Raw genomic sequence first — 12,214 nt, 5'->3', positions numbered from 1 at the left:
ACTTAGGAACCCATTAAAAATATTAATTATTTTAATATCTCTGTAATCGGGTGGAATTTCCCCAAACCCATTCTGGGTCTTGGAGATCTCATGTGCTTTAGCCTCTCCACCAATTTTAATGGCTAGAGCACATCCGATGCTACCCAAATCAACACTCCCTCTTAGCGAGGAATGTGCTCTAGTAATGCTCCACCACTTAACATCACTTTGATCATCTAGCACTGATACCTGTGCTGATGCTTGGCATGTTGCCCAACATCCTCTACACTATTGCCTCCTGTACTGTTGCCCATGGCTCTGCCACTGCCACTGCTATATCTGTATTGCATCTCCCTCTACATCTGTGCTGCTATTGGTCCTTCCTCCCAACACTGCATCTGCACTGCATCTCTCTCTCATCATGTTCCATCATGCTGCCCATAGGACTACCGCTGCTACTGCTGCACTGCAACTTAGTTACTGAGAAGTAAGTAGCTGATCTACCCAACTATTGACATCCTTGTCAGGCTAGAAGCCCCCCTGATTTTGAAGCTCCCTCTGTTACTATCCTGTGCTCCCTCTGTTGCCTCTATGCTACTGCAACAACTCTGTGCCTCTCACACTGCTGCAAACACCCATGTGCCTTTCTGCATTGTTGCAACCTCCTTTGTACCTCTCGCACTATTGCAACCCTCACTGTGCTGCTACAAATCCCTGTACTCTAGCACTGTTCTACCACCCCATCCACATCTTGCTTCTATTGACATCCATCATCTTGCTACTGTCTTTCTTGGGCTCCCGTAGCTGGATATGATCCAAGAGTTTGGGTGCCTCAAGGATCCTACCCCACATCTTCTGTAGTCCTCCTGACTACAACTCGTTGTCTCCCCATCTCCTCTCTAGAGGTGCATGAACACTCATGGCATAGTCATCATCCGTATCGACTTCTTTCTCCACCTTAAACAGTGCTGCCTTGGAGTCAGAAGCCTCTCCCTTATTCTTCTTCCTGGGACACTGGGTTGCATAATGACCCAACTCCCCACAATGGAAGCACTTCACTTTGGAGATGTCCTTCTTCCTCTTCCCTTGCTGTCACGCAGATGCCAAAGCCGCATCCACTTCCTCCTCTTTCTTGATTCGACCTCCTTTGCTGCTACTTACCGCCTTGGTCAATCGTCTGATCTCTTCTTGGTGAAGAGCTGCCCACATCTCTTCCCATATTGGAAGATCAACTTTACCCAAAATGCTTTGGACAAATGTCTCCCAATCCTCGGAGACTACATTCAGGGTTGTCTTCACCATGAACTCCTGATCCAGTGTGGCCCCTATGGAAGTAAGTTGGTCCCGAATCTCTTGCAACCTATTGAGGTATAGATATATCTGCTCCCCCTTTTGTATCTGATACGACTACAACTGATTCTCTAGTAGCATCTTCCTCTGCACGGAAGTGCCTTGATACAATGTCGTCAAGGTATCCCACATCTCCTTTGCCATATTATTCTCGGCAATATGCTAAACTACATGATCCTTGAACCCATCAAATATTTTGCACTTCACCTTGGCCATTGCATCCTCATACCTTTTGTTATCAGTTGGGTCGATTGGGATAGCAATGGCTCTCAAAGCGAACGCATTGATGCCATGTCTATCCAGAACAAACAGGATCTTATCCTTCCAGATGACAAAGTTGGATGCTCCATCCAACTTGTCCTGATCCCTCAGTCCATTCATTGCCACCTCTTCTCTTCTCTTAAACTCCATCTGAGTCTCGATTTCCCTCCTAGAAACCCGTCTGCCAACAGTCGAATCGCTCCTCTCCGATCCTCTTTGCTCCTGCAACACTGATCTGGATTTCTTGGCAAGAAATTTGCCTGGGTAGTGACTCCCTCTACCTTGGTTCTATCTCGTTATATACTATTTTACTTGTACAACAACAACACCCCACCAACTTCACAATCCACAATCTGCCCACATCTCCTAGGCCCTAGTAGCTGAAGAAACTGAGCCACTTAGCTCTATGCAATCTCGGCAAGCCTGAATCGCTCCTCTGGCCAACTGCGTCACTCCTACCTGACTGAGCAGGATAATGTGGCTCCTCGTGAGCCTCTTCTGCCTACCTCTACCTACCTCTACCTCCGCGTTGGAGATCTTTTTGGCTCGAAATGATGACGCAGGACCTCTGCGTCACTCCTTCTCTGCTGCTTTCTGCTTAGGAACAACTTCTGTCACTCGGGAGAGTTGTTTCTACTGCAAATTCTCTGATTTAGTTGGTGCCTTCAACTCTCCTATGATCTGCAATGCTGTGATACCATGTTGAAATTTCTTATTCTAAGTTGTTAGAAATTATTCCTGTACTATCTCGTTTATTTCACCTACTTGTTTAAGTACTGAACAAGTTATTTAACCATATAAATACTGAAAATAAACACAAGTACAGTCTCAACCATCTACAGATCAGTAACTAAAAGAAATAGACAAACACACAAGGGATATCGTTATTTTTGGACAATCGTCCCTGGAAAACCCAACTTGGGAAAATTGGTATAGCAGTTCGAAGGGTTTTATTATTAAGCAACTTTCTGAGTACAACTGGGTGCCAAACTGGCTTTCTCGACAGAGAGATCAATTTGGCAGTAATACTTCTTTTAGGAAGTAGATATTCAGCAAGTCTGCTCCACGAAAAACTCTCCAACGCCTCTCTGAGGCTCTGCGTTAGCCCTCCTAGCCTCTGCGTCAGCCCTCTGATGCTCTGCAAAGGCTCTCTAGCCCTCTGCGTCACTCACGTAGGCCCTGGTAGCCTTTGTGCAATCGCTCTGGCCCTTTGCGTGGCTTCTGCTGGCTCTGTGTAGCCTTCTCTGCCTCTGCACTGGTCCTTCGACACTATCTCTGCCTCTCTTCCTTGCACTCTCTACCCCTCGCTGCAACTCTGATCACTAGTTCGATTTCTCTCAGCAAACCCAGCCCCGCTTTCTCATCTTCTTTTCTTTCGTTTGGGTTTGTCCTTCTTGTTTTAGGCCTTTTCCGGTCCTTCTCCTTCTTTTTTATGTTAGGCGCTCTTTCTATTTACTTCTTCCTGATAGATATTAATGGATATGATCATAACTATTATTATATTAATATGATCGTAGCTATTATATATTATTATTATTAATTTATTTATGTATTTATTTTATTATTATTATTATTATTATTAATAATTTATTTATGTATTTATTTATTTATTATTATTATTATTTTATTTTTTTTCACGTTCTTAATTAGTTTTATTCAATTTTATTTTTTAGGATTAGTACTATATAATTACTATAATTAACTATCACCTTAAATTACCTTATAAATATTTTTATGAAAGTAAGGTCCTTTATCTAATTAATTACCATTAAATTTATATAAATAAGAAAAATTTTAACCGACCAAGAAGTTATCACCATTTAAAATTATTTCTTTTAAAAGTTTCTAGTTATTATAACTAACTAGCCTACCTTATATATTTTTATATATTGACCCTTTCCCCTTAATTTACATTTTATATTATACCTTTCAACTAACATTTATTATATATATATATATATATATATATATATATATATATATATATATATATATATATATATATATATATATATATATATATATAATTAACTTTCTAATAATATATAGGTATTATAACTAACTATCATGCTAAAAATGCCTCACATATATTTATATTATATATATATATATATATATATATATACAAAGATATATATATATATATATATATATATATATATATATATATATATATATATATAAGTCATGTCCTTAATATAACTATTTCCCTTATAAGTCACAATTCTTATTAAAGTAATAACAGAATCAACATCTATAATTATTTCTTTTATATAATCTAAATAACTCCCATTAAATTATCATTTTGACTTTTTGACTACAGTCCTTAAGTCAAAATTAGTCGTTGATCAAGATAGCCATTGGAGGCTCTGCTCAAACTATTTAGCATGCATAGCTGGATCTGTTTCTGCAACTTGTCCTGATGATGAGCCACACTGGTTGGTTCGAAACGTGTCGACAAATGTCTCTCTTTATGTGATTTACGTCGAAGTTCTACTTATAAATAAAAGGCATATTGGATAAACTTCATGATCTTCACATAAAAGGAGTATTGACAATGATCTCTAGTCAAGAAAATGATGGAAAACAAGAAAGAAATCCAGAGCCCATCAAGGAAGCTGAAGATAAGAGTGATAACATCAAGGCTAAAGAAGACCTAGAAGATGAAGACAATGAAAAATATTTTGAAGAATATCTCCTCACTAAGCTTATAGCTGCCATGGAAGATATTAACAATTTGAAAAAGGAAAATGAGGAACTTAGGAAGAAAGCACAAATTGGTGACCAGGAAAAGACAAGGAAAGAATGTAACCTTATCAAGTTTCAAGTACAATAAATAGATGAGGAGCTTGCCAAGATTAAGGAAGAATTTCATCAAAACAAGAGAAAACATCATGAAGAAGTCATATCCATGACAAATCAATTGGATAAGGCAAAGAAACATGAATATACCTTGTCAAGCCACCTTGAACAAAGGCATAAAATCTTGAACAAAATTGAAGAAGAGATTGGTCAATACAAGGAAGAGGTCTCCTCCCTTAGATCTCAACTAGAAGAAGAAAGGAAACAAGCACAAGGAGCACAAGTTGATGAAGCAAAAAAGGAAAGAAACACCATGATATGCCAACTAGAAGAAAAGGATGATGACATCACCAAGTTAAAATCAAAAATCACTTCCCTTAAGGCCTAATCATGTGAAGCAACCAAGTTGAAGGAAGAAATGGAGATTCTTCTATTAAAGAAGGATGAAGAATGCAAGAAAATGAAGGAATAAATTGTCTTTCTTAAAAAGGAAGTTGACTTGCTGAATAAGAACTTGAAAAGTTGTCAAACCCTAGATGACATCCTAAGTTATCAAAGGTCTCCCCTCGATAAATCACGTCTTGGCTATGCAATTGAATCCTCAAGAAAGAATGATGCAAACCATAATCCTTCAAACAAAAAGAATGTGAGTAAGCCTGGAAGAAATGTTGATGCTCCTAGTTCCATCAAAGGCAAGGAGAAGAGTCAAGACAACTATGGATGAAACCCTCCTCCAAAAAGAAACACAGATGGTGTCAAGGATGCAAGAAGAAATGGTTATAATCAAAGGATCCCAAGGAAAAAAGACTTAAAAAGTACATCAAGGAAACCTTATTCTTCCAGGTACCAAAATATATTTCTTGGTTATTGCTATTATTGTACAAACTTTGCGCACATGGCAAAAGTTAGTAGGGCATATCACAAAGATAAATATAATGTTCCTCGTCAATCTCTGAGAATCAATTTTTCAATAAGAAGTCATGAGTTATTATTCATGAACAACATAGAGTGCTTCAAGTGTCATAACATTGGACATATGGCACATGATTGTAACTTGACTTGGGCCCCTACACAAGCTAGAACCGTGCCAAAGAAGAAAGTTACACAAGTATGGAGAAGGAAACAAGTTGAATCTAGAAGTCTCTTGAACACTCCAACCAACAACACATGTTGTTGACTTGATGAAGTTATCCTTGATATTCCTAGTATTTTATGGGGAGACACTACCAAAAGGAAGACCATGCATACAGTTAGGGGAGCTTATGATGATTAAGTATTCTTGCAAAAGCTATCTTTGAATCGACCTTATGAAATCCTTAATGAGCTATATTAACAATCATTCTTTGATAGATCATTTCTCAGGAACACTCCATTGAAGAAAATGATCTCTTATCTATCCAATGGATTGTTGTTGAAGATGTCTTCCACTTGATCACTAAGAAAGTAATCTTTCCTGAGCTAGAGGATCTTGTGTAGACAAGGGGAGTTGGTTCATCACATAAAGGAATGTAAGAACATCAATCATTTCCAGAAAGAAGAGCACCATGACAGGGGGAGTAGCATACCTATGAAGGACTACTATTCATGAAGAAAAGAAGTAGCTTGATAGGGGGATTATTTTGGCACCCCGTTTACCATTGATGTCAAAGGGGGAGAAAATTATGGAAGTACAAGAATATTGTCATCAATGACAAAGGGGGAGATTGTTAATCAAGGTTTTCATTGATGTCAATATGGCATTGGCCGATATGGAAAATATTATTGAGATGCCTAATGAACATCTTGAAACCCTAGAATGTGATGATAAGTTTGAAGATAATAGATGATTGTTTCCATATGATGATCTCATTACTCTTGTTTGATAAGAATGTCATCAATTAATATGTCAAGTTACTAATAAAGAAGTCTTAAGAAGTGCTAAGTACCAAGTATTTAGAATCCCTTGATGACATATGGAGGACTACATTTGATGATTTCATACTCTTGATGAATGACCACAATTGATGATGGAACTTGATGAGGTCTTGATAACATGGTTGGAGATCATTTGATGGTTGGAAGACTATTTTGGAGTTCTCCTAATGATGTTGCACTATGGATGCACTAGTATATGATGACATAGTTGAGGCGTCATGCTACATGGATTTTGAACTCCTACATAATGACTTTATGATCATATGATGACATTGATAATAATGAATAAGCCAAATAATGAAGAAGCCACACTATCCCAAACGTTTTATGCATAAAATATAGGGACAGTAACAAAGAAAAATTATTTTGGACACCTTTGAGGCATCCTTTCAAAATGGATCCTAGACCATATTAAAAAGGATTTTTTCCTCTTTTTAAAGAACCTTTATTTTCCCCGAAACTCCTAATATTTTATGAGATATTGAATTTTTAATTTAAGGAAATTATTCCTAGCAGTGAGCTGATCTACACTCAGTCATACTAGTCAGCCTCACTTCAAATATACGTGTCCCTTCAGTTATAAATGTAATCTCTATAAATAGATGTCTAAAAAATTCATTTTGATTAGTAATGCAGGCAAGAATTTATAGATACAAAGTACAAAATAAGAAAGAAGGTTGAGGAGAACAAGGAGACCGTTGTTTAGGATGGAAAAAAAAGACAATTATGTTTGGGAATAAAATATTGTCAAAGTTGCCATGCTCGAAGCTACCAAAGTTGCCATGGTTGAAGCTGCCATAGTTGTCGTGGTCGAAGTTACTGTCGTTGCCATGCACGAAGTTGCCGTAGTTGCTGTAGTTGTCATAGTTGTCGTGGTCAAAGTTGTCATAGTTTCTGTGGTCAAAGCTGCCATAGTTACCATGGTCTAAGTTGCCATAGTCGCTGTGGTCGAAGCTATCATAGTTGTCGTAGTTGAAGTTGTCGTGGTCAAAGTTGTCCTAGTTGTCGTGGTCAAAGTGTTGAATTATTGGGATTGAACAAATAGAGCTTGTTGAAGTATTCTCTTGGGAATAGAATAGGGCAGAGTTGGAGAAATTTGTGAAGCAATATATTGAAGATTTGTGGATATCATTGAAGACCATGATGCATTGAAGCCATCATGTGGTGAACTTGAAGAAGTTTTGTTTGGGTAACATGAAGAGCAGTGGTGACACCTTCATGTGAAGAACAAGGTTTTCATTGATGACAAGATGTGGAGACTAAAGTGAAGGGATAGCTGAAGATTGACAGGGCTCATTGAAGAAGACATTGGGAGTCATGAAGTATAAACAAACATACCTTGATAGAGTGAAGCTATAGGGTTGGAGCCCTTGGGGTTGGTGCCGCCGAATTGACAAGGTTGGTACCTTGGAAAGTCCAAGTTGGTGCTTGGAAAATATAATACTGATGTCCTTGGAATTAGTGCTCCTAAACACAAGGTTGGTGCCTTGGATAAGATAGGATTGGAGACCTAGATGATCGAAGTCCTCAAGAAACCAGGTTAGAGCTTGTACCAGAGAAGGGTTTGTGCCCTAGGGGATGGAGCCTCTAAACGCAAGGTTGGTGCCTTGAGAAGATAGGGTCAGTGCCCTAGAGGTTGGAGCCTCACAAAAGTCCAAGTTGGTGCTTAGCAACAAGTTGGAACCTGGGAGATTGAAGATTGGTGTCTTCATCTAGGGTCGTAGCCCTATATACATTGTAGTTGATTTATTCTGTAAAAGAGATTAATAAAATCATTTATTCTTATTGTTCATTTTTTGTTCTAAATACAAATTATCTAACTAGTAAAAGTAACAATTGAAAAGAAATATTGATTCACCCCCCTCTCAATATTTCCAACATTATGGGAGGTGCCATTCAAAATCTCTGATAAATAGGTAGATGCGATTAGATAATTAAATCAAGTCAAGTCCTCATATTGGAAGTTGGAGATCAAAGGTCCATATTGCATGTCAAAGATCAGAGATTGGAGTTGGAGATCAGAGATCGGAGTTGTGACACATAATAAAAAACACTGATATGATATTTCTCTGGCTTGGTTTTATTATATGCATTGTGATATACTTCGATAATGGATTATTAAGGTTTCTAAAATCTATTACTTCAATAACACTGCTTTTCCCTTTTGGCTATTTCTCTTGGGCATATGTTGTCCTTTGTTGGATCTACTCCTCCTTAGCTTGTCTTGGCTTCTACTCTTGGCTTTTGATGACTTTCCTTTGGCTCCCGATGGCTTCTCTTTGAACTGCTTCTCACTCTTCTCTTTGGTACTACTCCTCTTGCTCCTTGGATCCAACACTTCTTGGGATTCTCTCTCTCTCTCTCTCTCTCTCTCTCTCTATATATATATATATATATATATATATATATATATATATATATATATGTATGTCTGTATGTATGTATATATTTGGTGCTTATCATAAATTCAATCCATATGGCCATCAATGACAACACTGACATCTCAACAATCTCCCCCTTTGTCATTAATGGCAATATACTCATTTTCCTAGATCCTCTCCTTTTTGTATTCTCTCCCCCTTTGGCATCAATGGAAAATGGGGTGCTCAGCAATTTCTTAATGAATTTTACTACCTATTTGAAGGACATTTCAACAATAGTTGTGTTTCCTCGACCTGTTTCTCTTTCTTATCATGTTTCTTCTTCCACTATTTCTTAGATAGTTTCTTGTACAACTCCCCCTGAACCTATGCTCCCTTTTCTATCATCATCATGCTGCTCAGTCACCTCTATCATTTTGTTCTATAGTTCTCCAATGGTGCTATATTGATCTGGGTCTGTTTTACTCCATCCATCAAGTATTATAATATTTGGTTGTATATTCTTCTTTGCAGAGACTCAAATACCAGTTCAAATACTTTGTAGTTGTTTTTATATCCTTTTGATTCAACTATTGTCTTCTTCCACAAATGTCATTTCCATATTTTAGCTCTAGTTTGAATCTTTTGAGATCAACTTCATTTTTCTATCTTTACCAAGCATTTACTGCTTTTGCTATCACTATGATCTCAAAATAGACAGCTTTTAATTTTCCAATGCTAGTGACTGTCTATAATTCAATTATAGATGATCAATTAGCTTCCCTTGCCTTCATAAACTCCTCTATCTCTTTTGTTTTCTTTAGACAAGAAATATTGTTGCAAGTGGAAGATATCTTCAATCAATGGATGATTTTTTTCAATGGAGTTACTTCCGGGAGATGATCTATCAGGAGATATGCCTCATAGCACGATTTTCCATATGTGACTCACCAAGTGTCTCATAGGGATCTTCACAGATACCTTTTGCAAGAAAATTCACAACCACAGGCTCCCCCTAAAAGTATGGATGGTCTGTTCTTCGTTTTTAAAATATATCGTACGCGTATCAAACAGTGCGAGAATAATGGAGTGATTATCTTCACTTAATTGAAATGTCCCTTTCACTAAATGTAATTGCCTTGTCTTTTTGCATGCATCACCTATAACTAACGCGGTTGCGCTTGGCTATAGATTTTCTGAATTTCCTGAGAGCTATAGCACTTCTATAACAAACGTTTAAACATATTTTGTAGTTGTAATCACGTAACCATTTTGTTAATGATTAATCACTCTCAAGTATAATTTATTTTTATGGGGTTGTCTAACTGTGTTATTTTTTTTTTAATTAGAATCTAGTGAATTTTAATAGTTCAAAAATGGTCTTTAACTACATATATAACTCTCAACTCCGATCTACTTCTGCAAGGGCAATCCACTGTACTGCCGTGAGGGTTATCCTTTTCAAGGTTATTTTTCCCATCTATCTCTTGCCGCGAGGATGATCTACTACCGTGAGGGCGAACTGCTAGGCAATCTATTGCTGGGCTAGGCGATCTACTGTCGCGCGATCTATGAGAGGAAGCGTTGCTATTGGGCGATCTATTGCTAGATCTGGGGCTTTGTCTTCAGATCTGACTGCTTGAGCATGATGGTGATTTGAACCATTGCAATCGTGATGATCTTCGGTGAAGTATTCCACCCTGGGATGCTTCGCATTGATATTCTTATTAGCACTATTAACGAGTCTCACCATGATCTTCTGAGCTCTCTGCTTGGTGATATGGAATTCATTAAATGAAAGAGGGACAACATTGCAAGAAACACTTTGACTCTGATTCCATATGGCTCCCAGCTTCGCGAAGATAGCTGTTGGCTCAGCCCTGTCCACCTCTGGGGGGCAAGCTCCTGCCCATATCGTCAGTGAAGCCCCAAATCCCACTATCTAGGTGGTCTAGGCCTCACTCGATGAGGCTTTGAAGTTTTCTGAAAGTGCCCTAATCTGCTAGTTCAATGGTTTTTGGCCGTGGCTGATAGCTCTCCACAGTTGGATCTCGGAGGTATGGAAGCTTGTCATTTCTGATGAAATTAATATCTACCCCTATGCTAGGGGTTTCTTTATAGTGGATTTTGAAAACCCTAAAAGCAGACAATGTATTCTAGATTCTGGCCCTTGGTTTTGGGAAAACTCAGGCCTATTCATGAAGCCATGGAACCCATCATTCAATCCCTCAACAACAGTCATAACCTCAGCACCAGTTTGGGTGAGATTGCCAAACCTACCCTTGCATCTCTGGAATTTCTCCTCGCTAAAAGCCATTGGAAATGCAATTGGGAAATTTTACTGCGGGTACCCAAAAACAGAGGAATATGCCAGAACCACCTATGCACGCATCTGTGTGGAAATGGACTTTAGCACCAGATTCCCTGTTGAAATAAACGTAACAAGTAAAGACTATGTGTGGAACCAAAAACTTGATTATGAAAGTGTCCTCTTCAAATGTCGATCCTGCTTTGAGACAGGCCATCTAACCAAAATTTTCCCAAAAGCCTCCCAGGAAAATTATGCTAGAAAGAATCACCACAAATCTACATGGTGGGAAGGAGAACATAAAGAAAATTACACTGTCATCAAGGAAGAACATTCTTTAGAAAACTCTGAATCACAAGAAATCAGGCAAGAAAGAAACAACTCTCAAGACAAGCACGGGGAAAGCCCTGCATTCAAGCATAAACAGTTATGAGGATTCAAATACCACACAAAATAAATCTTCATTTAACAACAAAGCAGATCTCCCAGAACAAACTTCTTCTCCGAAGATCTTCAAAAGGACGAACACAACAGATTGTGAAGCTAAGACACCAATGTCCCAAGAACCAGAAGAGATGAAGGAGATGCAAGATAAAGGAAGTTGGAAGACCGTAGAGAAAAAAAAGAAAGTTACGACACCAATCTCGCCAAGAATGACGAGAAGCAAAACAATTAAGAACTAAGAAAATTATAGGTCCGATAAACCAATTTGGTCTCAGTGGACGTTAACCACCACCACCACCACCATCATCATCATCATCATCATAATTTTTTTGTCAAAGATGTATATTATATCAACAACGTGTGTTGTTGGTTTGAATGTTGAAGATGATTTATGATCCAATCTATTTCATTCTCTAGACTTGTGTGGCTTTCTTTTTTGTCTTAGTAGTTATGCTTTGAGCTTCGTTAGGGACCCAATTCAAATTACAATTACAAGCCATATGACAAATATTATGTCATTTGTAGCATTTTTTTTTGTACATAAATGGGGAAGCATAATTTCCTCTTGCAAAATTTCTTCCGGGAAACTAATGGGGACGATTATGTTTCCTTGTGGTATTCCTTACAATCCTTTGCCATGTGCCCAAAATTTGCACAAGAATAAAGATAACCATGAAATAAATTTTGGGACCTGGGAAATGGTGATTGCCTTGATGCACTTTTGAAAGCATTCTACCTTGGAATTCTTTGATGATATCTATTTCCTCTTGCATCCTTGACACTTTCTGTACAGTTT

This window comes from Pinus tabuliformis, chromosome 1_2 (assembly GCF_031772625.1).
Source record: "Pinus tabuliformis cultivar Carrire ecotype Pingquan chromosome 1_2, CPIR1, whole genome shotgun sequence".
Taxonomy (NCBI): Eukaryota; Viridiplantae; Streptophyta; class Pinopsida; order Pinales; family Pinaceae; genus Pinus; species Pinus tabuliformis.
Note: the sequence above shows the minus strand (reverse complement) of the source record.